Source organism: Saimiri boliviensis, chromosome 6 (genome assembly GCF_048565385.1).
Source record: "Saimiri boliviensis isolate mSaiBol1 chromosome 6, mSaiBol1.pri, whole genome shotgun sequence".
NCBI classification, from domain to species: Eukaryota; Metazoa; Chordata; class Mammalia; order Primates; family Cebidae; genus Saimiri; species Saimiri boliviensis.
The window spans coordinates 65,231,976-65,255,356 of record NC_133454.1 but is presented as its reverse complement, the minus strand read 5'-3'; the positions used below and the strand labels follow the sequence as shown (position 1 = coordinate 65,255,356).

The 23,381-nt window shown below is 44.9% G+C and overlaps 1 protein-coding gene and 1 pseudogene across 6 annotated transcripts in view; one reads left to right on the top strand and one right to left on the bottom strand.

Annotated features, from left to right (window-relative positions):
• Positions 1 to 253: 253 nt before the first annotated feature.
• PRDM10 (PR/SET domain 10) overlaps positions 254 to 23,381 on the top strand; it is a 100,265-nt gene continuing 77,137 nt past the window's right edge. For 5 of the 6 annotated variants that reach the window (XM_074400875.1, XM_074400874.1, XM_074400872.1 and 2 more), the window contains exon 1: positions 1,007 to 1,299. The gene's annotated coding sequence lies outside the window, so the exon portion shown is untranslated. Of the gene's footprint in view, positions 394 to 1,006; positions 1,300 to 23,381 lie in introns of those variants that run through there. The other variant, XM_074400871.1, reaches the window with a different exon arrangement.
• Positions 331 to 998, bottom strand: LOC104650706 (putative uncharacterized protein encoded by LINC00167; annotated as a pseudogene).

Here is a 23,381-nt window from a genome sequence, read left to right as displayed (position 1 = left end):
TATTCCTGTCTTCTGCTCCCTCTCCTGTCTCCCTCTTTTTCTCAGTTAGGCAATCGTTTAGGATTTTTGTAGGTTATATCGTCAGTACTTCTCATTTAAGTTCCAGACAGTGTGCTAAGCAAAGTACTTTACTCGGTACTTTAAAGTCAGAGCTCATTTAATCTTCAAAGTAACGTAGCAAGGTAGGTATCACGGAAGGGAGACTCGCTCCCCGAGGGTCCGAAGGTCCAAGGTCTCTCTGCCATCTAGCTGGCACGCGTGCTGCCTGCCAGTGGGTATTTGGAGCTGGGTCTCTCCAAAGCTGGGCTCTTGGCTGCCCTTTGAGAAGGCAATTTTAAGGGACGGCAGGATGTGGAAGCCTACGGTGAAGAAAGGAGTGAGCTGAGTCATTGGGTAACCAGTGCGGAATCATGCTTCTCAATGTCTGAAATGACAATCTCTTCCTTTCCAGACTGGTAGAGGGGAAAGGAGAGGCGCAGTGAAAGCGCTCTCGAGGCGCGGTGGGTCAGGGTGATTGGCGGCGGCGGGCCGCTCTTTGGGGGTCCTGAGGGCGAGACCCCCGCAGCCGTAACCGGGCCGCGCCGAGCCCGGGTCGCGCGGGACGAGAGTTCGGTTTTCGCCGGCGCTCCGCGGCCAGGCCGCTTCTGACGCAACCCGTGGCGGGGCGGACGGACGGGAGGGCCGCCTCACTCCCGCGCGCGCGCGCTTTTCAGGATCCCCAGGCCCTTGGGACTGGGAGGCGGGACCAGCCCCCCGGCAGGCGGCCCTTGGCGCCCGAGAAAAACAGGCGCGCCGCACGCTCCCTGCCCGACCACGTCCGGCAGCCGCGGGAGCTTGACCCCAATGCGAAGAGCCGGGCTTTCTGATTGGCTGAGAGTAGAAACGCAGGCGAGCGCCGCCTGAGACCCGCTCTGCGATTGGGTTTTACACGAACCGCAGAGCACGAAATAAAGAGGCCTCCAGTCATTGGGCCATTGTGTGAATCTCCTTTTGGCTTCTCTGCAGACTGAATAAGCGTCTCAAGATCTTCGTCATGACTCCTAAATCTGGGCCTGTCAGTTCGCCCCAGCGTTTCTCATCTCTAGGCAAGGCATGGGGGTTACAGAGTTTAACCAATCATATAATGTCGAGATCAGGTTGCCAGGCAGATTATGCTAATAAGACCCCGCCTTTTATGCTGCTCCCACTCTGCGGCGGGAAGAACCACCTGGAGGTGGCGGGGGGGTTTGATTTCTATCACCCCTAGGGAGAGAGGATCGGGGACCCGCTGATCTTCCAGCTCCCCTCACCCAACGTCGTGTAAGTACCTAAAGGATTAAGGGAACCAGATAAGCCAGGGTCCAGAGTACCCCATAGACTGGGAGGGTGTTTCGTCTTTGCTTAGTCCCACCCAAAATGGCGCCCAGCTCTTTCCGCGTCTCAGAGCCCGGCCGGGGCCAACCGACCGCGGACCCGGGTGTGGGGGGGAATTGATGGTGGTGGTGGGGGGGAGAAATCCCGGCGGCACCGCCCGATGGTACAGTCCAGCCGGGGCTGGGACGAGGCACCTCACTCGGGGTGGGGGGTCAAACCATCTGCACCTTTCTAGGAGAAAGGGGCAAAGCCCCCACCAGCAGGCCCTCCTGCCGCCGCGTTGAGCGCCGGCCTCGGCGCCTCCTTGCCCCTGCCTCCGCCGCGCGCAGCCTCCCCCTGCGACCCCCGAGTGGCTCGCAAGCTCCGCCGGCCGCGCGCACCTCTCCTCCCCTGCCCGCGTTGGTTGGGCCGGGACGGCGGTTGCGCTGGCGCTCCGGGCGCGGCGGGCAGGTTTCTGCCGGCTGGGGGCCGAGCAGCGGGGTCCGGGGGATGGGCGCCGGGCTGAGGGTGGCGGCGCGGGCCGGGCTCCGGTGCCGGCCGGTTGCCGGCGCGTGGTGCGTAGGGTCTCGTCCTGTCTGTTGGGGCGCCTAGCTTTGTCTGCGGAGGCCAGGCCGCCCACCTGCCATTGGTGGCTAGGCCCCCGGCCTTCCTCCCCAAGCTGGCGTCCGGGACCGGGGCTGGGGGCCGGCCCGCAGAGGTGTCGCCCGTAGGGCTGTGGGGTGGCCCCTGCGGGTCTGTCCCGTAGCGCCGCATCGGGGTCGGCCGGGCGGAGGCTGGTGGCGGCCCTGCTCCTGTCCGCCTGCGCCCTGGGTGCAGCACAGAGGCGGGGCGAGGCCGGTCGGCTCTCGGGAGAGGGCTGGTGGTGTGCAGCTCTCCAGCCCCCTGCCAGCTTTTGTTAAGCAGGTGTAAGCCTGCAGCTAGGTGTTGGAACACTACTAAGTAAAATGGAATATTCACCGTCTGCCCTCCAGCCACGCGAACGCAGCGCTCTTGAATTTCATGTGTGCGCGCCTTTAGCCTTGCTTGGTGGATGAGTTGGATTTCAGTGCATTTTCAATCAATGTCCGTCTACACTTAAGCACAAGGAGGGGTGGCTTTGTGCTGTCATCGAGGATTAGAAGTGTAATGAGACCCACCCGACTTTGCTCTGGGCTCTAATTCTGCTCTTTTGCCTGTTGAAATCTTCCCTGGCTCGTCACTCCAAATTCTTTAAAGTCAGCAGTACTTAACCTTTATTAAAAACAGCAAAATCACTCATGACTGTTTTGTGGCTTCCTTGTTTCTATCACTCCACCATTGCTGTAAGGAAAGAGGTGTATTATTACATTGTATTTTTTTTGTACCTTCCTACCCATTCCAGCACCGCAGTAGCTTCCACTTTGATGAGCAGTCCTTATTTGTTGCTCTAGAAAAAACAGGAGTTTTCTTTAAAAAAATTAGGATCGATTGGGAGTAAAGCAGTATTTAAACAGTGTTTATTCAATATGGGGTATTTAGAAAGTAACGTTGCTAGGTTTGTTTATTTAGGACGCAGGGTCTCACTCTGGTTGCCCAGGCTGGAGTGCAGTGGCTCGATCTTGGCTCACTGCAGCTTCTACCTCCTGGGCTCGAGCGATCCTCCTGCTTCAGCCTCCCTAGTACCTGGGACTACAGGCGTGCACCACTACGCCTGGCTAATTTTTCTGCTTTTTGTAGAAACGGGGTTTCACCATGTTGCCCAGGCTGGTTTCTAACTCCTGAACTCAAGCGATCCTACCGCTGTGGCATCCCAAAGTGCTGGGATTGCAGGCGCGAGTCCTTCGCCCGGCTTTTAGGTTTACTTTTATAATTGAAGTGAAATTGATACAGAATGAACCATTTTTAAAGTAAACAGTGGCGTTCAGTGGAAGGCTTACAGTTTTTGTTTTGGATCAAGACAAATGCCTTGTGCCTTCTCTTATTCCGTGAGCTCCCACCCATAGCTGTTACTCGTTTTGCAAGGGCACAAAATTGTTCTGCTTTTTCAAAGAAGACATATTAATGTGTGCGTCATATATTATTGTATATCTGAATGTAATCGAGTATGTATTTTAGAAAAGCCAAGGTTCCTTTCTTCAAGGGCTCTGAATGAGACCCGGCAGGCGTCCCCAAACTTTTTACACAGGGGGCCAGTTCACTGTCCCTCAGACCGTTGGAGGGCCGCCACATACTGTGCTCCTCTCACTGACCACCAATGAAAGAGGTGCCCCTTCCTGAAGTGCGGCGGGGGGGCCGGATAAATGGCATTAGGGGGCCGCATGTGGCCCGCGGGCCGTAGTTTGGGGATGCCTGTAAGAGGTTATGGAGGTATAAAGGATAGCACAATTCAATATAATCCCAAACTGATGAGCACTACCTCAGTTCCTGCTTGCCTGTTTTGTTTTTCCTTCTAGTTTTAAGAATAATGCGTGATCATTGCAGACATTAAAGTTAAGCCGGGTGAGTTGGCTCAGGCCTGTGATCCCAGCACTTTTGGAGGCCGAGGCGGGCAGATCATCTGAGGTCAGGAATTTGAGACTAGCCTGGCCAACATGGTGAAACCATGTGTTTACTAAAAATGCAAAAACTGGACGGATGTGGTGGCAGTCGCCTGTAATCCCTACTAGGAGGAAGGCTGAAGCAAGAAAATCGGTGGAACCCAGGAGGTGGAGTTTGCAGTGAGCCAATATCACACCATTGCACTCCAGCCTGGGCGGCAGGAACAAAACTCTGTCTCAAAACAAAACAAAACAAAACAAAACCCAAAAAAACTAGAAGCAGAGTGGAAAAAAACAAAACCCATAATTACCCAGAGATAATCCTTGCTGTGTTTCAAATTGGTTTTTTGTGTGTGTGTGTGTAAAATATTTGTACAAATGATATAATCTTGGTTTAGTATCTGGTTTTTAAAACGTAAATAGGTGTCTAAAGACTTCACTGATGATTTGCCACTTTAATCACTTTCATTATTTGAAGTGGCCATCATGAAGTCCGATGAACTAAAAGAATTATAATATTTTGATTTAACTTTTTAAAAGCATAATCTAATTGATAGGGATAGGTTTCTGGGTAACATAATTCATCAAAGGGCTGAGAACTACTGAGCTGTAATTTTGGTTTCCTCATTTTTTCATTTTAAGCACTGGTAAACACTTCATAACCATGTAATTATATCTGGCAAAAAGAAAGTGTCAAACATCCTGTTGTTGCAGTGTTTGAGTTGTTGAGTTTGTTTTAAACTTGAATGCTGATGTACTTTGACCTATTGCAACTAAAATACATAGTCTTCTCCCATCACACCCCACCCCAGATAGTGTAGTCACACCCAGTTCAGCAATTTGTTTTTTCACAAGCAGAATTTATTGTCTAGTATTTTAACTTATCGTAGGTACTTTAATAGATTAATGAAGGAGAATTTGGTCTGGTGTCTAGAAAGAGCCAGTCAGTTATAAAGGAAATACTTGCTATAATCAAATCTTTGGAGAATGATCCTACTCAAATTCTCCCGAGGGATGGGGTAGAGGCAGGAGGCGGAGAGGGGAGCTTTTCGTGACTTATTTTGGCCCGATTTTCTCTTCTCTATTCTAGCATTAAACTGTTTGCCTGGTTTAGTTGAATTACTGCTTAAGAATATCTGGCTTCTGTTCTTTTTTATTAATGTTATAACATAGCTGGGCGTGGTAGCTCACACCTGAAATCCCAGTACTCTGGGAGGCTAAGGCAGGCGGATTGCTTGAGTCCAGGAGTTCGAGAACAGCTTGACCAACATAGCAAAACTCTGCCTCTACTGAAAACAAAAAAGTTAGCCAGGTATGGTGGCCCCCACCTGTAGTCCCAGCTACTCAGGAGGATGAGATGGGAGAATCACCTGAGCCCAGGAGGTCGAGGATGCAGTGAGCTGAGATTGCGTCACTGCACACCAGCCTGGGCAACCAGAGTGAGACCCTGTCTCAAAAAAAAAAAGTTATTTTACCATTTCAAGACTTATGTGGAATTCTCTGGACATTTCTGTTCACCTTCCAGAATTTTTCTGTGCCTTTCCATTGACCCTCCCTATGTCGATTTTAAATATGTGTTGTAGAAAGCACCACCTGAAGGTAGATTCTTTTTCTGTAACTGAAATAATTTAGGGAAGGGGAGCGGGTGAGGAAGTGGAGTGGAAAAGGGAGGGTATGGGTAACCCCGAGTACGGTTACAGCTAGATTAGTTAAAATGTGGTGAAAACGATCATAAACTCAAAAGTGCGCAATATTTTTAGAACCCTAAACATAGATTACTAAAAGGTTATTATTGTCTGCTAACATAGCCTGTTACTGTTTGCTATTCATTTAAACTCTTGTTTATTGCAAACATGACAATACTGGCGACAAATGCTCCTCCCCCTCCCTGTGGCTTTGAGCATTTGAAATATGGCTAGTGCTGTGAAGTGTGAAATACATATACTCAGATTTTGAGATTTAGTAGAAAAAAAATTTCAATTTATAGAATATTGATTAAATGTTGAAATGACAATACGTTGGATAGACTGGTTAAAATAAAATATATTATTACAATTAATTTTATTTGTTTCTACTTTTAAAAAAATGTAGCTGAGAATGGTGGCTCATACCTGTAATCCCAACACTTTGGGAGACTGAGGTGGGTGGATCACCTGAGGTCAGGAGTTCGAGACCAGCCTGACCAACATGGAGAAACCCCCATCTCTACTAATAATACCAATTAGCCGGGTGTGGTGGTACATACCTGTAATCCCAGCTACTTGGGAGGCTGAGGCAGGAGAATCACTTGAACCTGGGAGGTGGAGGTAGTGGTGAGCTGAGATCCTACCATTGCACTGCTGCCTGGGCAACAACAGTGAAACTCTGTCTCAAAAAAAAATGTATATACTAGAACATTTTAAATTATGTATGTGGCTTGCATATTTCTTTGAACAATGCAGCCTTAGTCTGCTAGGGATAGGGTGTTCCCAGGTGACATTAAGATGTATTGTTTTTTGGTTTCTATAATTTGAATGAATAGATACTGCTAGTATGTAGATGGCTGTTTTTTTAGTGCTTATGATAGCTCTCACAAAAGCATGATTATTATTTTGCAGAATATCTTAATCTCAAAACCACTTCCAGATAATTGAGTTAACTGTTATTTTATTTTATTTTATTTTTCGAGGAGGAGTTTCGCTCTTGTTACAAAGGCTGGAGTGCAATGGCGCGATCTCGGCTCACCGCAACCTCCGCCTCCTGGGTTCAGGCAATTCTCCTGCCTCAGCCTCCTGAGTAGCTGGGATTACAGGCACACGCCACCATGCCCAGCTAATTTTTGTATTTTTAGTAGAGATGGGGTTTCACCATGTTGACCAGGATGGTCTCGATCTCTTGACCTTGTGATCCACCCGCCTCGGCCTCCCAAAGTGCTGGGATTACAGGCTTGAGCCACCGCGCCCGGCGAGTTAACTGTTATTGAATTAATGTATTCAGTGGATCACTTGAACTTAAAATAATAAAATGACACTGGTAAACACATAATTCATTAAAAAAGCTGAGCCAAGCATAATCAGCTAAATTTTCCCAAACTTGGCCTGTTACACACTGATTTTTATAATTTACCATTTTTCAAATGTTTAAGAGAAACCTGAAATTGAGAACATTGAGCTTACATTTTTTTCTCCTGTGATTTAGAAAAAGACCATAATACTTTGATTCTAAAGGTGAAGGAAACACTTTGGACCAGCTCATGGAAGAACTGTCTTTTTTCTCTTTTCTTTTTTGAGACATGCCCACATTCTGTCACCCATGCTGGAGTGCAGTGGTGCCATCACAGCTCACTGCAGCCTTGACTTCCCATGCTCAAATGATCCTCCCACCTCGGCCTCCAGAGTAGCTGGGAGTACAGGTGTGCACCACAATGCCTGGCTAATTTTTGTATTTTTTGTAGAGATGGGGTTTGCCACATTGCCCAGGCTGGTCTGGAACTCCCATGGCTCAAGTGACCCACCAGTCTCTGCCTCCCAAAATGCTGGGATTACAGGTGTGAGCCACTGCACCCAGTCGGAAGAACTGCCTTTTTCAACACAGTTGGAGAAACATAACCTATATATATAATCCATATATTTTTTTACTTCCATGTTTGTAAACATTGACAGTTTGGCCCTAACCTGCCTTTGATGATGCCTTTCCTTTTACTACCCTGTGTGGAGATTTGATATGGTGTAGTATTCACAGCATGGCCTCAGAGGCAAAGAGGTTCGCTGCTGTGTTCAGCTTGCTGTCTGTGACCTTGGGCGAGTTACTTCTGTAAGCCTTGGTTTTCTTACCAAAACTAGTTTCTTAATTATTACTAGGGATAATGATAGTAATCAACCTCATAGATTCTGAGTGAGGATGCCTGTTAATCACTCACCACAACTGTATAAATGGCTCAGTAACAAAGCACAGAGTGCTAAATGGTTCAAAAATTGTTTATCTCTTTTGGAACCCCCAAACTGGTCTTCCCAAAGACCAGTTTCAGCCAAACTGGTCTTCCCACTGTTCCTTAAATATTTGGGATTTTCTCTCTGTGCTGTCACACCTTCCTTTCCCAAGTGGAGTGTTTGTTCCTCTCTCTCTCCCTCTCTTCCTCTCCTAGTTCTGCCTGCCAGAATCCTAGCCATCCTGCTAAAGAGCAGTGGCTGGAAAACTTTTTTAAAGGACCAGGTAGTAAATGTTTTCGGCTTTGTGGGCCATATGGCCTCTGTCGAAACGATTCCCCTTTGCCATGGAGTGTGAAAGCATGGCTGTGTTCCTAGCAAACTATTTTGGACCTTGAAGTTTCAATTAATGTAACTTTCCTGTGTCAGGAAATACTGTTACTCTTTTGAGTCTTTTCAAATATTTTAAAATGTAGAAACCGTTCTTAGCTCACAGGCTGCACAAAAACAGGTGTTGGCCGTCTGTGGGCTGGGGCTCGCTCTCACCTGTGCCAGAGCGCGCTGACCCCCACACTGCCCTGTTGGAGCCTCGAGACTATCTCATTTGAAAAAAACCCTTTTTGTCTCTGAAGATCCTGCAGGATTTCTGCACTGCTCTATAGTAACGGTAACATTTATTGAATGCTTCCTTTGTGTTGTACTGCAATTATTTGTGCTTGTTTCTTGCTTCCTAAACAGATTTTAAATTTCTGGAAGCTACAGCTGATTTTTAGCCCCCTTATGTAGAATGCAGTATAAATGAGTGCCTTTTACTTACTGGATTCTAAAATGTTTTGAGGGGTAACTAAGTGAATTAAAATACTTGAAGTTGTTTGTAAAGTTTTCCTCCCTTTTAAAAAAATTTTATTTTCACTTTTTTTTTTTTTTTTTCTTGAAACGGAGTCTCACCCTGTCGCCCAGGCTGGAGTGCCATGGTGCGATCTCGGCTTGGCAACTTCTGCCTCCTGGGTTCAAGGGATTCTCTTGCCTCAGCCTCCTGAGTAGCTGGGATTACAGGAGCCACCACGCCTAGCTAATTTTTGTATTTTTAGTAGAGACGGGGTTTCACCATGTTGGCCAGTCTGGTCTCAAATTCCTGACCTCAGGTGATCTGCCTGCCTCAGCCTCCCAAAGTGCTGGAATTACTGCTCCCACCCCTGCCCTCTCTTTTTTCTTTTTTTTCCAAGATTCTTATTTTTGTATGCAAATTCTACCATTTTCTTAGAATTGCTTGAAGATTTTGAGGCCAATTTATTGGGGGTTATTTTCAGTCCTTCCACAAACCGTGATTACAGGTGGTCTTAATAGAGTGCCCTTCTAATGGGGACTAACTATTACTCTTTTAATTATTGCTCTGTTTGACTTTTTGACTGTCCTCTCCAAGACCCTTGTTTATATTTAGTCCTTAACACAGAGCATTGACAGGACCATGTCCAATTTTGCAAAGGAGAGAAAGTAGGTAGAGGGTTAGGGAATTACACAAGTATGAGAGAGGGCTCAGAGCAAATGGGAGAAAAGGGTCTGGATCCTCAGTCCCAGGCAGGGGGATATCTATTAATAAGGTTTCAGTGTCTTCCATCATTTCTTCTTTATTCTTTTTCTCTTGAAGTTGATGAATGGAGAATTATTCTGGATTGTGTAAGTACTTCATCACTTGATAAATATAAGGACCCGTGAATGGTTAATATTTAGGACACCATTTTATGTGACATGCAAGTTCTCTCAAATACTGTAGTCCTGTGGAAGTGAGATATTACATAGCTACAAAACAGTAATTCTAGAATTAAAATGAAATTATGTAGTAGTAGTTGGACTTTGATGAACTTTGTTTCGCTTAAACATTTTAAGAAAGTTTATGTTAACTTTTTTTTTTTGAGATGGAGTTTCACTCTTGTTGCTCCACTTCCTGGGCTCAAACAATTCTCCTGCCTCAGCCTCCTGAGCAGCCGGGATCACAGGCATGCGCCACCATGCCTGGCTAATTCTGTATTTTTAGTAGAGACAGGGTGTTGATCAGGCTGGTCTTGAACTCCTGACCTCAGGTGATCCGCCTGCCTTGTTCTCCCAAAGTGCTGAGATGACAGGAGTGAGCCACTGGGCCCGGCCCTATGTTAACTTTTTTTTTTTTTTTTAAGACAGAGTTTCGCTCTTGTTACCCAGGCTGGAGTGCAATGGCGCGATCTCGGCTCACCGCAACCTCCGCCTCCTGGGTTCAGGCAATTCTCCTGCCTCAGCCTCCTGAGTATCTAGGATTACAGGCACGCACCACCATGCCCAGCTGATTTTTTTTGTATTTTTTTTTAGTAGAGATGGGGTTTCACCATGTTGACCAGGTTGGTCTCGATCTCTCGATCTTGTGATCCACCCGCCTCAGCCTCCCAAAGTGCTGGGATTACAGGCTTGAGCCACCGCGCCCGGCTTGTTAACTTTTTAATATTTTAAATTTTTTTTAGGGACAGTGTCTCACTATGTTGCTCAGGCTGGTCTCTAACTCCTGGGCTCAAGCAGTTCTCCCGTCTCAGCTTACCAAGTAGCTGGTGTTACAGGTGCAAACCACCACCACCAGTTTATTTTCTTTCTTCCTTTTTTTTTCTTGAGATGGAGTCACTCTCTGTCACCCAGGCTGGAGTGAAGTGGTGCAAACTTGGCTCACTGCAACCTCCGCCTCCTGGGTACAAGCAGTTCTCTCTGCTTCAGCCTCCTGAATAGCTGGGATTACAGGTGCCCATCACCATGCCTGGCTAATTTTTGTATATTTTTAGTAGAGACAGGGTTTTGCCATGTTGGCTAGGCCGGTCTCAAATTTCTGACCTCAGGTCTTGAGACCAGGCTGGTCTCGAACTCCTGACCTCCTGCCTTGGTCTCCCAAAGTGCTAGGATGACAGGTGTGAGCCACCATGCCCGGCAGCTTATTTTCACACTTACATATACTTATCCCAAGTTCTAGGTATCTCACGAAAAATTATGGCATATGTTATTTTTAAAATACACTTTTTTTTCAGATTCATGGTTTTAAATAAACTATCAGATATAGAAGATTCTAAAACTCTATTGAGTGGCTTTAAATAAAAACTAAATAAATGGAGAGCACAGTGGCTCAAGGAGTGGAAGATTCAATATTGTAAATGTGTCAATTCTCTGGAAACTGATTTATAGCTCTAATGTAATATCACATTTAAAAAAATTAGACAAGTTGATTCTAAAACATTTGCCAAGGCCCCAGAAAAGGCAAAATACTCCCAAAAAAGAAAAGTTAGGAGAACTTCTCTACTAGAGATCAAGAAGAGATGTAATAATAAAGGTAGTGTAATACTGGCACTGGACAGACTAATAATGATAGACCATTGGAACACCATATAGAGTCCAGATATAGTATCATGGATAGCCAGACACTTGATTTATGACCTGGAGGTACAGCAGAAAGGAAGGCAAAACAATAATACCTTTAGAATTAATATAGGAGAAGATACTCATGACTTCAGTATACAGAAGCATTTCTTAAATGAAGATGCTACAGGCACTAATAGAATAATGGGCAAAAGTCTTAAACAGGCACTTCAGAAAAGGAGAAATCCAAATGTCTAACAAACATATGAAAAGGTGTTCAACCTTGTTAATAATCAAGGAAATGCAGATTTCAGCCACAATGCCAGAACATTGTACACCTAAATTAAAGTTGGATGTTGAACAGTAGAGACTTTCATAGATGGCTGGTACAGATATAAATTCACATGACTACTTTGGAAAACAGTTTTATCAAGAAAGTCCAAAATATGCATACTCCAGTGCCCAGCAATTTCAATATCAGAAACGCATATGCCTGAGAGAACTAGAAAAAATATTTGGAGTAATTTGTTTTCATGATGTTGATTCAAGTAATATTTCAGGACTGCTGTGTCATGTTCTGAACACACATGGAGCTTTGTTTTTGGAACAACAGTGAATAAATGTTATTTATATATTTCCTTCTCTGTTGAATATTTAAATATTCCATCCAATGTCTTCCTCAATTTTTAAAACAATGCTGGAAATAGAATAGGCATTTAATGAGTATTCTTGTGTTTTTTTTTTTTTTTTTGAGACGGAGTTTCGCTCTTGTTACCCGGGCTGGAGTGCAATGGCGCAATCTTGGCTCACCGCAACCTCCGCCTCCTGGGTTCAGGCAATTCTCCTGCCTCAGCCTCCTGAGTAGCTGGGATTACAGGCACGCACCACCATGCCCAGCTAATTTTTTTGTATTTTTAGTAGAGACAGGGTTTCACCACGTTGACCAGGATGGTCTCGATCTCTTGACTTCATGATCCACCCGCCTCGGCTTCCCAAAGTGCTGGGATTACAGGCTTGAGCCACCGCGCCCGGCTGTGTTTTAAAAACTATTTGAATTTTTACAATGCGAACCCTTCATCATGGCTTTGTAGTTACCACAACTCTGGCTGTTGAGTAATTTGCTCAATTAAATCTGTTTGTGGGTGTAGTGAATTACAGCTTCCTCTGGTTCCCTTGAGATCAAGTCTAACCTGGTGGGAGACCATGGCAACTCAGCAGGTGGAAACCATGCTGAGGTCCTGGCTACTTTGCCTAGGATGAAAGCTGTTGTGGCAGAGAGGTGAAAGAGCTTCAATCTTTGTAATAAAAGAAACCTGGGCTTAAATTACACTTATCAGCCCTGTGACCTTGGAGAAGTAATCATTCTTGGTTGTGGTGAGGATTAATTGAGATCAGGTATTTAAAGGACATCTGACAGTGCCTGACACGGGATAGGTGCTCCGTAAATGGCTGTAGCTGTAATTATTACTGTTCCACTAGCTGTTTACTTAAGTAACATTGAATTTCCACAGAATGCATTTTGAATCAGGTGGAATATGATTATGCTGATTTTGAAAATAAAGAGCTGCATCTGTTAAAGGGTTCTATTTTTGTGGTCTTTAATTCCTTCAGGGAATTTGCAAATGAAGCTAACATGTTGTAGGTACACCTGAGTGAAAACGTTTACAAAGAATTTTGGCAAAGATTTCAAAACAGGAATGCTTCTGTTTTGTGTCTCCTGTGGAAAAAAATGCTAATCACATAGTTTTTATTTTTGCATTTTTATTTTTATTTTTTTTGAGATGGAGTCTTACTCTGTCACCCAGGCTGGAGTGCAATGGCACAATCTTGGCTCACTGCAACCTCTGCCTCCTGGGTTCAAGCAATTCTCCTGTTTCAGCCTCCGGAGGAGCTAGGATTACAAGCATGCACCACCATGCCCAGCTAATTTTTGTATTTTTAGTAGAGACAAAGTTTCACCGTGTTAATCAGGCTGGTCTTGAACTCCTAACCTCAGGTGATCTGCCTGCCTTGTTCTCCCAAAGTGCTGGGATTACAGGAGTGAGCCACCATGCCTGGCCTCAGTTTTCTTCTTAATCTTGTGTCTGAGACACGGTTCAGTCTATTTTTACTAAAAACTGTTTATGTTTCAGGAGTTGCAGAGTGAACAAGTAGTTTTTACACTGTTTTATATTACATATTGTAGTGTTAAATTATGAAAATTATTCTCTAGGATGATTTTCCTCTAAGTAATTTTAATAAGTTAAAAAGTTTTCCCTAGTTAAAACATTTTAAAGCACATGGGTTTATTGAGAAAACAGTTTACTACCTTAAGACTGTGCCTTGTACATTAACCAGGAGTTTATCCTAACAACTTGGGTTTGTGATTTGTTGAGTCATAGATACCACCCAGAACCATCTGTAAGGAAGGCTTTTCAGGCCGCAAAAGAACCACCTGAAAGTCTCCTAATGACTGCACTGGCTGATTCAACAAAACAGCTTGAGATATGGGGGCCAGTTAGTGTTGGGTGCATGGGTGAAACAGGGTCTTACATTGTATCTGTACCCTCTACCAGCTGTCTTGTGACCAAATACCGCTGTTCAGAAGGGAGCTGGAGGATGTGTGTTGGGAGCTTTCTAAATTCATTATTCATAGCTGAGAAACATAAATGCTTAATGATTCCCACCCCCCACCCCCCAGAGACAGAGTCTCGCTATTGCCCAGGTGGAGTGCAGTGGCATGATCACAGCTCACTGCAACCTTGAACTCCTGGGCTTAAGCGATCCTCCCACTTCAGCCTCCCAAAGTGCTGGGATTGCAGATGTGAGTCACCATGCCAGCCTGGAATTTGTCTTTCACCTAGCTTTCTTTGTTACTCTGGTGCAACCAGTTCATGAACTGTGGGAACTTTAGACCAATTAAATAAAATTTTAATTCTTCCACTTCCTCTGTGGTCTTTTATAGCTCCATCCTTATTACTGTTAGAGGCTTGTCTCTCTCATAGTTACTAGTCCCTAAGCATGCCCTCAATTTCTCTTGCCTCTGGAATTTTCTAGAAAGTTTGCCTCTACTTAACCTCCATCTTTTTTTTTTTTCTAAGAACAGCTTTATTGAAGCTGTTTACATATCATACAATTCACTTATTTAAAATTTACATATCATACAATTCACTTATTTAAAATTTACATATCATACAATTCACTTATTTAAAATTTACATATCATACAATTCACTTATTTAAAGTGTACATGATTCAGCCAAGTGTAGTGGTTCATGCCTGTAATCCTAGCACTTTGGGGTGCTGAGGTGGGTGAATTGCTCGAGACCAGCCTGGGCAACATGGTGAAACCCGTCTCTACCTGTAATACAAAAATTAACCAGTCTTATAACCTGGTCTCAAAATAAATAAATAGATGGCCGGGCGCGGTAGCTTAAGCCTGTAATTCCAGCACTTTGGGAGGCCGAGGCGGGTGGATCACGAGGTCAAGAGATCGAGGCCATCCTGGTCAACATGGTGAAACCTCATCTCTACTAAAAATACAAAAAATTAGCTGGGCATGGTGGCACGTGCCTGTAATCCCAGCCACTCAGGAAGCTGAGGCAGGAGAATTGCCTGAACCCAGGAGGCGGAGGTTGCGGTGAGCCGAGATCGCGCCATTGCACTCCAGCCTGGGTAACAAGAGTGAAACTCCGTCTCAATTAAAAAAAAAATAAATAAATAAATAGATTTAAAAATTTTTTAAATTTAAAAATAAAGTGTACAATTCAATGGCTTTAATACATTCACGGAGTTGTGCAGCTGTCGCTGTCACCACAGTCAATTTTATAACATTTTTATAACCTCCAAAAGAAACCCTGAACCATTTAGCTGTCACCATTGATTCTTCTATCTCCTCCTAAACCCTAGGCAACCACTAAGTTTATTTTTTGTGTCTATTAATTTGCTTATTCTGCAAATTAATATTTCATGTATTTTACATAAATGGAATCTTTCAATGTGTATTCCTTTGTGACTGGCTGCTTTCACTTAGTATAATGTTCTCAGGATTCATCCACATTGTAGCATGTACCAGTTCTTCATTCCTTTTTATGGTCAAATAATATCCTGTTATATGGATATACCACATTTTATTTATCCATTTATCAGTTGATGGATATTTGGATCGTTTCCATCTCTTAGCTGTTATGAATAATGCCCCTGTAAGCATTCATGTACAGATTTTTTTTAGGGACATATGCTTTTATTTCTCTTGGGTTTATTACACCTTGATGAGGAATTACTGAGTCCTTTGGCGCGTCTATGTTTAGCCTTCTGTGGAGTTGCTGGGCTGTTTTCCTTATCGGCAGCAGTTTTACATTCTCACCAGTAGTGTGTGAGGGTTCCAGTTTCTCCTCATCCTTACCCACACTGGTTATTATCTGTTGCCATATTAGAATTTTGAATGAAATTGAGAAGATGAAAATGCACTACAAAAATAAGCATAATAGAAACCAGAGTATCATTAATAATGGCAGTTTCGTGTAGTTTGTTGACATGGTGTGAAAGCTGTTGCCTCGCTTTGGATCTGGAGCTCTCCAAACGATAAAGGATACAGATTAATATTGTGCTGAAATCGAGGCCATAAAAGTATTATTCTGAAGCTGTAATATGCTGTAACTTTTCTTAGCTGGACAAACCTTCTCTATTAGTGGAGAGTTTATAATCTGTGTGATTTGAATTTCAGGTATATTTTGCCTACACAATAGCAGACATGAACCTGAGGTGCTTATTTTCATTTAACTATTTTCATTCTTTTTAACCCTGGAATGAACATGAACTGTTAGGGTGAATTAATAAGGATATGTTAATAAATACAAAAACCACAACAATGAGCAATTTTGAGTGTTCCGGTGGGCCAGGTGTGGTGTCGAGCCCTTTCCATGGGTTTTCATTTGTGCAGTGTATTTTATTTATTTCATAGTTCTACCTTAGGGAATTGGAACTGTTGGTACAGCCATAGCCATGTTATAGATGAAGTCATGACGTCTTGAGAAGTAACTTCACTCACCTGGGTCATAGAGCTGTAGCTGGCAGCTGAGGAGTCTCAATCCAGGCCCCTGACCCTAGAGCTCTGTTGCCCTCCACTCAGAGTGACACAGCAGGCTTGGCGCAGTGGCTTATGCCTACAGTCCCAGCACTTTGGGAGAGCTAGACAGGTGGATCACTTGAGGCCAGGAGTTCGAGACCAGCCTAGCCAACATGGCAAAACCCCATCTCCACTAAAAATATAAAAAAATTAGCTGGGTATGGTGGCGCACACCTGTGGTTCCAGCTACTTGTGTGTCTGAGGTTCCTGGGAGGCAGAGGTTTCAAGTGAGCCAAGATTGTGCCACTGTTCTTCAGCCTGGGTGACAGAGCGAGACCCTGTCTCAAAAAAAAAAAAAAAAAAAAAAAAAAGCAAACCAAATTCAGGCAACGGTGTTAGAGGTGGCGAGAAGTTTGGTCAGTAGCAGGCTGCTAGAAGGTCATGTTAAGATACGAACTATGACATAAGGGCTTGCCACAGTCTGCCACACAAGGGAGCACTATGTGTGATTTCCAGCCATTCTCGTTGCCATCCTAAGCCGCTGCCCCCTCCATTAACTAATACAGTTTGGAGGCACAGGGTGAGGAGAAGATCTACATTCTGGTCCCAGAACCACACTCCCCAGACTCTGCCATGCCACCCTGAGCCTGCTGTTACCCAACCACGAGCCCTACAACTCTGTGTACATGGGGAATGGAAGCACTAGGACTGATCTTGCAGTGTTGATATGGGAGGGTCACAGCTCATAAATAGGAAAATATTTAGAAGTGTATACGAACCTCAAGATCTATAGCTTGGGTTATAAGAATTGGACTTCTTAAAGAGTTTCTTTTATTGATTGGTTGATTGAGTCAGGGCTTGGCTCTGTCACCCAGGCTAGAGTGCAGTGGTGCAATCTCAGCTCACTGGAAACTTCCTCCCAAGCTCAAGTGATCCTCTCACCTCAATCTCCAAAGTAGCTGGAACAGATGCATGCCACTATGCCTGGTTAATTTTTTGTAGAGACGGGATTTTGCCCTTTTCCCCAGGCTGGTCTCAAACTTTTGAGTTCAAGCAGTCCTCCTGCTTCAACCTCCCAAAGTGCTAGGGTTACAGGCATAAGCCACCATGCCTGGCCCAATATCATATTTCACTTACAATGTATTTTTTGCTTTCACAAAGACTTATTTTGATTTTGTATGGCTTTGGAGCAGCTGAGTTCTGTGTACCTTGACAGTTGTATTGTACCAGATCATGTCATCTATCAAATGCATATTCCCCCCACAGTGTTTTTTCTTTTCAGCTCATTAAAATTCAGTCATAGGCCAGGTGCGGTGGCTCACACCTATAATCCCAGCACTTTGGGAGGCCTAAGTGGGTGAATCACGAGGTCAAGAGATCGAGACCATCTTGGCCAAGATGGTGAAACATCAGCTCTACTAAAAATATAAAAATTAGCTGATCGTGGTGGCACGTGCCTTTAGTCATAGCTACTTGGGAGGCTGAGGCAGGAGAATTGTTTGAACCCAGGAGGTGGAGGTTGCAGTGAGCTGAGGTCATGCCACTGTGCTCCAGCCTAGTGATAAAGTGAGACTTCATCTCAAAAAAAAAATTCAGTTATAAACATATATGTGTGTATATATATATATATATATATATATACCCACACACACACATATATGTTTTAACACACACACAGACACTTTCTTAGCAGTGGAAGCAGTTAAATACCATTATATTTAATGGCAATGCTTTTTTGTTGTTGTTTATAAGAGTTCATCCTAAGAGGGTTTTTGGGAAATGACAAATTGCCTCCTAAGCAGAAGACTGCACTATATTCCTTCCAAAAGACCTCCTGGGCCAGTTATGGCTTCAGGTGCTGGGGACACTCCCTCATCAGCTCCAGTGAGGTGATGCTCCTGCAGCTGCCTTCCAGTCAGAGGACAGGTAGTATACACATCCTGAATTTGCTGAACTGATGGTAAATGCCTTGCAGAGCATTACAGCAGAATCCCATGAGAAAGGATGATCGAAAAAGCCTACTGAGGGGGCAGCATTGACCCTGAGATCTAGAGATTGAGAAGGAGGTAAGTGGTGGACAGTGGCGGAGAAAGCATCCCCGCAGAGGAGACAGCTGTTGCCACCCTAAAGGCTGGATGAGCGGAAGGAGAGTATGAAGCCAAAAACAGGAGGACCCAAGGGAGCCCAATAGCGCAACCTGTGGAGGTCCAGCCACCAGAGGAGGTTGCAGAGGCGTTGCCAGGGAGATGGGAGAAAAATCAGGAAGGCGGAGTATTAGGAACTGAAGGGAAGAGAATTGCAGAAGGTGTGAGTGCCATGTGAGGTCAGGGAGGGTGAGAGCTGTGGGGGAACCCTGGATTTTGCAGTTGACACTCTAAAACGTGATGTCTCAGGGAGTGGTGGGGATAGAAGCCTGAGTGGGGTGGGCCGAGGCTGAGGCGGGGAGCAGGTGAGGCCATGGGGCTAGACTACAGGCCATACTGCAGAGTCTCAGTGCACGCAGGGAAGAGCAGTAAGGCGGCAGGTAGGTGAGCGGGAACTCGGGCTCAAGGGAAGGTTTTGTTTAATGTAAAGATTTCTTTGGAATATAAGTCTAGAAAAGTGCACACTTTTTTATTATAATAAAGATAGGAGATTCTAGCACATGCTAGCTGGTGCGCAGAGAAGGCCTAAGGGTCCCAGATGTCCTGGCACCAGCTGCCCAGGTGGAAAGGCCACCTCCATTGTCCCAGGAGGAGCAGCGAGTGCAGTGAGGGCGGGGCGCTGGTGTGGGAGCTGAGAGAATACCTGCCTGAGCTGCTGTCTTTTCCCGGGGAAGCCTGAGGCATTAGCTGGAGTCGGGATAGTGGAGGGGAAGCCTAAGAGAAACGGGGAGGGAAGGGAGTAGTCCTTTTTAGAGATGAGAATCCAAAGTTAATTCCAAGGCAGAATAGGCGTGGGAGCCAATGTTCAGTGCTTCTTTGAGATCAGTGGTTCTGAATTTAAAGAGAGACCCAGCAGTACCCACGTAGGGTTCCCTCTGGTGTGTCAGTGGGAGGAAAGTGGTCACAGGAGGGTCACATAATGATGGGCTTCAGAAGCTAATTCAGTAACAATGTTTATGTTGCTTGACTCTAGGCTACCTTGAGGAGTATGTTCTTCTCATAGTTTAGTCTAGTGCCATACTCAGGAAGTGAGAACAAAAGTCTCTTCAGTTTCACTCAGAGGAGTGAATTACTCTATTCCATCTGAAACCTTCTCCTCCCCTATATACACTAAGCGAACTCTGGAAAGATTAGCTCACTAGGAATGAACAATTACAGTGTAATATTTTGTCAAAATAAAAATATATTTTCAGACCAGGTACAGTGCGTCACACTTGTAATCCCAGCCCTTTGGGAGGCAGAGGTGGGTGGATCACCTCTAGGCAGAAGTTTGAGACCAGTCTGGCCAACATGGCAAAACTTGGACTCTACTAAAAATACAAAACATTAGCCAGGTGAGGTGGTGAGCACCTGTAATCCCAGCTGCTCGGGAGACTGAGGCAGGAGAATCACTTGAACCTGGGGGGCAGAGGTTGCAGGGAGCTGAGATCACACTACTACACTACAGCCTGGGTGACAGAGTGAGACACTGTCTCAAAGAAAAAAAAAATTGTTAAAGACTTTTATTTTGAGATAATATCTTGCTTGTTGTCCTGGCCGGAGTGCAGTAGTGTGATCTCAGCTCACTGCAACTTCTGCCTCCGAGGCAAGTGATTCTCCTACCCCAGCCTCCTGAGTGGGAGAATCCCAGACAGCTGGGACTGCCAGGTGTGTACCACCATGCTCAGCTAATTTTCTATTTCTTGTAGAGATGGGGGTGGTGGTCTTGCTATGTTGCCCAGGCTGATCTTGAACTCCTCAGCTCAAGTGATCCTCCCACTTCAGCCTTCCAAAGTTCTGGGATTATAGGCATGAGCCACCTCTCCTGGCTAAAAATAGCTTTTTGATTATTAAAAAAATACAGCTTGAATACTATTGAAAAGTATTCAGAAAACATCGAAAGTTAAAAAGATGTAAAGTTACTCAAGTCTAACTTTTCAGAGGTAACCATGGTTAACATTTGGGTGACTCTTACCTAAGACATTTCTTTATGGGTGAATATATAGGTATCTTTCTACATCGTAAATAATTAAATACACGTCTATATATATATAGTTGAATGCAGCCAGCCCACCGGGTTCTACATCTGGTGGAAATAGGAAAATACGGTATTTTTCATCTGTGATTGGTTGAATCTGTGGATTTGGAACTCATGGAAACAAGGGCTGACTGTAATTACATTTGCAAAAACTTCTATGAAGGAAAGGTGATGTGCAAACAAGCAACAGGGAGACATAAATCAAAGTGCAGGTGCAGTCAAGGCTTCCTATACACACACACACACACACACACACACACACACACATACACACACACACATTTTTTTGAGACAGGGTTTTGCTGTGTTGCTTAGGCTAAGTGCAGTGGCACCATCACAGCTCACTGCAACCTTGACCTCCCAGGCTCAAGCAATCCTCCCACCTCAGCCTCCATAGTAGCTGGAATCACAGGCACATGCCACTACACCCAGCTAAACGTTTGTATTTTTTGTAGAGATGGGGTTTCATTGTCTTGCTCAATCTGGTTTTGAACTCCTAAACTCAAGTGATTCACCAGCCTCAGCCTCCCAAAGTGTTGGAATTGTAGCTGTGAGCTACTGCACCTGGCCATATTTTATAATTTTTTAAATGAGGATAAAAAATAAAATTTCTCTCGGGGGAATATTTATTTATTATATATTTTTTGAGACGGAATTTTGCTCTTGTTGCCTAGGCTGGAGTGCAGTGGTGCAATCTTGGCTCACTGCAACCTCTGCCTCCCAGGTTCAAGCAATTCTCCTGTCTCAGCCTCCCAAATAGCTGGGATTACAGGTGCCCACCACCAAGCCCAGCTAAGTTTTGTATTTTTGGTAGAGATGGGGTTTTGCCATGTTGACCAGACTGGTCTTGAACTCCTGACGTCCAGTGATCCACCCATTTCAGCCTCCCAAAGTGCTGAGATTGCAGGCGTGAGCCACCACAGCTGGCCCATCAAGGGAATATTTAAATGATTAGCACATCTGTCACATTGAAGGCAATGAAATTACTGCAGATACTTTCAGTGTCTGAAAAGGTGTCCACAGCTTATTGTTAAGTTAAAGTATATTTCTACATATAAGGTAATGGAAAAAAGTATGGTTACATTTCTGCATGAGTACATGTATGTATAAAGACAGCTAGTTTATGTGTTGTGTTTATATGTGATAGAACAGTGGAAAGAGACACTAAAACATCAGCAATGGCAATATCTAGGGAATGGGTTGAGGTGGGAGAGAGTAACTTTTACTTTTTATTTCAAGTAATTCTGTAATGTCAAAATTTTTCCCCGATTCACTGGTTTTTAGCATACTTACAGATATGTACAACCATCATCACGAACAATTCTGAAACATTTTCATCACCTCAAAAAGAAACATCACAGGCCGGGCACAGTGGCTCATGCCTGTAATCCCAGCACTTTGGGAGGCCCAGGCAGGTGGATCTCCTGAGGTCAGTAGTTTGAGACCAGCCTGACCAACATGGTGAAACCCCATTGCCATTAAAAATACAAAACTAGATGGGCATAGTGGTGCATGTCTGTAATCCCAGCTGCTTGGGAGGCTGAGGCAGCAGAATCACTTGAACCCAGGAGGCAGAGGTTGCAGTGAGCCGAGATGGCACCATTGCACTCCAGCTTGGGGAACAAGAGTGAAACTCTGTTCTGAAAAAAAGAAACATCATACCCTTTAGCTATCTATCCATCTTCCCCTCCTCTCCTGACCCTAAGAAATCCCTGATCTTCGAGTCTTTATAGATTTTCCTCTTTTGGACTTTAAAAATATAACGTGGTCTTTTATGACTGGCTTCTTTCACTTAGCATAATGTTTCGAAGTTCAGTTATGTTGGAGTATGGATCAATACTTTGTTCCTTTATTGTGGTCAAATAATAAATATTCCATTGTATGGCTATACCACATTTTGTTTATTAATGCAGCGGTCCCCAAGTGGGGACTTGTTTTGTGGGAGACAGTTTTTCCATGGACAAGGGGTTGGGGACGGTTTTGGGATGAAGCTGAGACTCTAATGCCTCAGGTCATCAGGCATTAGTTAGATTCTCAAAAGGAGTGAGCACCTTGATCCCTCACAGGTGCACTTCATAGCAGGGTTCCTGCTCCTGTGAGAATTTCATGCTGCTGTTGTCCTTACAGGCTGCAGGACTGGTACCTGTGTGCGGTCCGGGGGTTGGACAGCCCTGCATTAATGTGCATTTGGGTTGTTTCCACGTTTTGGCTATGATGAATAACACTACTATAAACTTTGTGTTTAAGTGTTTGTGTGGATACATGTTTTCCTTGCTCTAGGGTCTGTATCTAGCAGTGGAATTGCTTGGTTATATGGTAATTCTATGATCCTTAGTTGTTCCAGGAACTGCCAGGTCATTTTCCAAAGTGGTTGCACCCTTTACATTCCCACCAGCAGCCTGTGAGGGCTCTGATCTCAGCACATCCTGGCCACGCTTATCTCACTTACTGATTCAAGCTAGCCTAGGATGCGTAAAGTGGCATCTCATTGTGGCTTTAATTTACATTTCCCTGGGAACTAAATTCCACTAGGAAGTAAAATCAACACAGTTTTAGTTAGGGGACATGTGCCTAAGGAATTGAAGGTTGGAAGGGACTGCTGAGAGGCAGAGAAGCCTGCAGAGTTCCAGGCAATCTCCTGGGGCAGAGGAGGTAAAGGATGGGGTGTGAAGGGCTGGGAGGGCAGTCAGCACAGGAGGGGTGGAGTCCGAGGTGGGGAATGGATGGGGATGGGAGCCTCGAGTCCAGCACTGGCTTCTCCTTGAGGGTTCTGCTTACGAGGCTGTGGTGGTCAAAAAAAGAAGTCAAAACACAGCCGGATAGAAGAACAGAGTTTTTGGCAGTTTCAAGTTGCTGGGGAGACAGAAACTGGAGTAGAAGACCCACCAAGGAGGAGGAGCTCTAGGATGTCTTCCTTGCAACCCTGGATGGTCACACCCTGGTGCCGACTGACAGAGTATTACAGTCAGAAAGACAGCAGGGCAACCTCGGGTGAGCCCTGGACTGCGCTGCTTGCCCTCTGCAGCCGACCAGAGAGGCTAGGTGGATCCTGGGG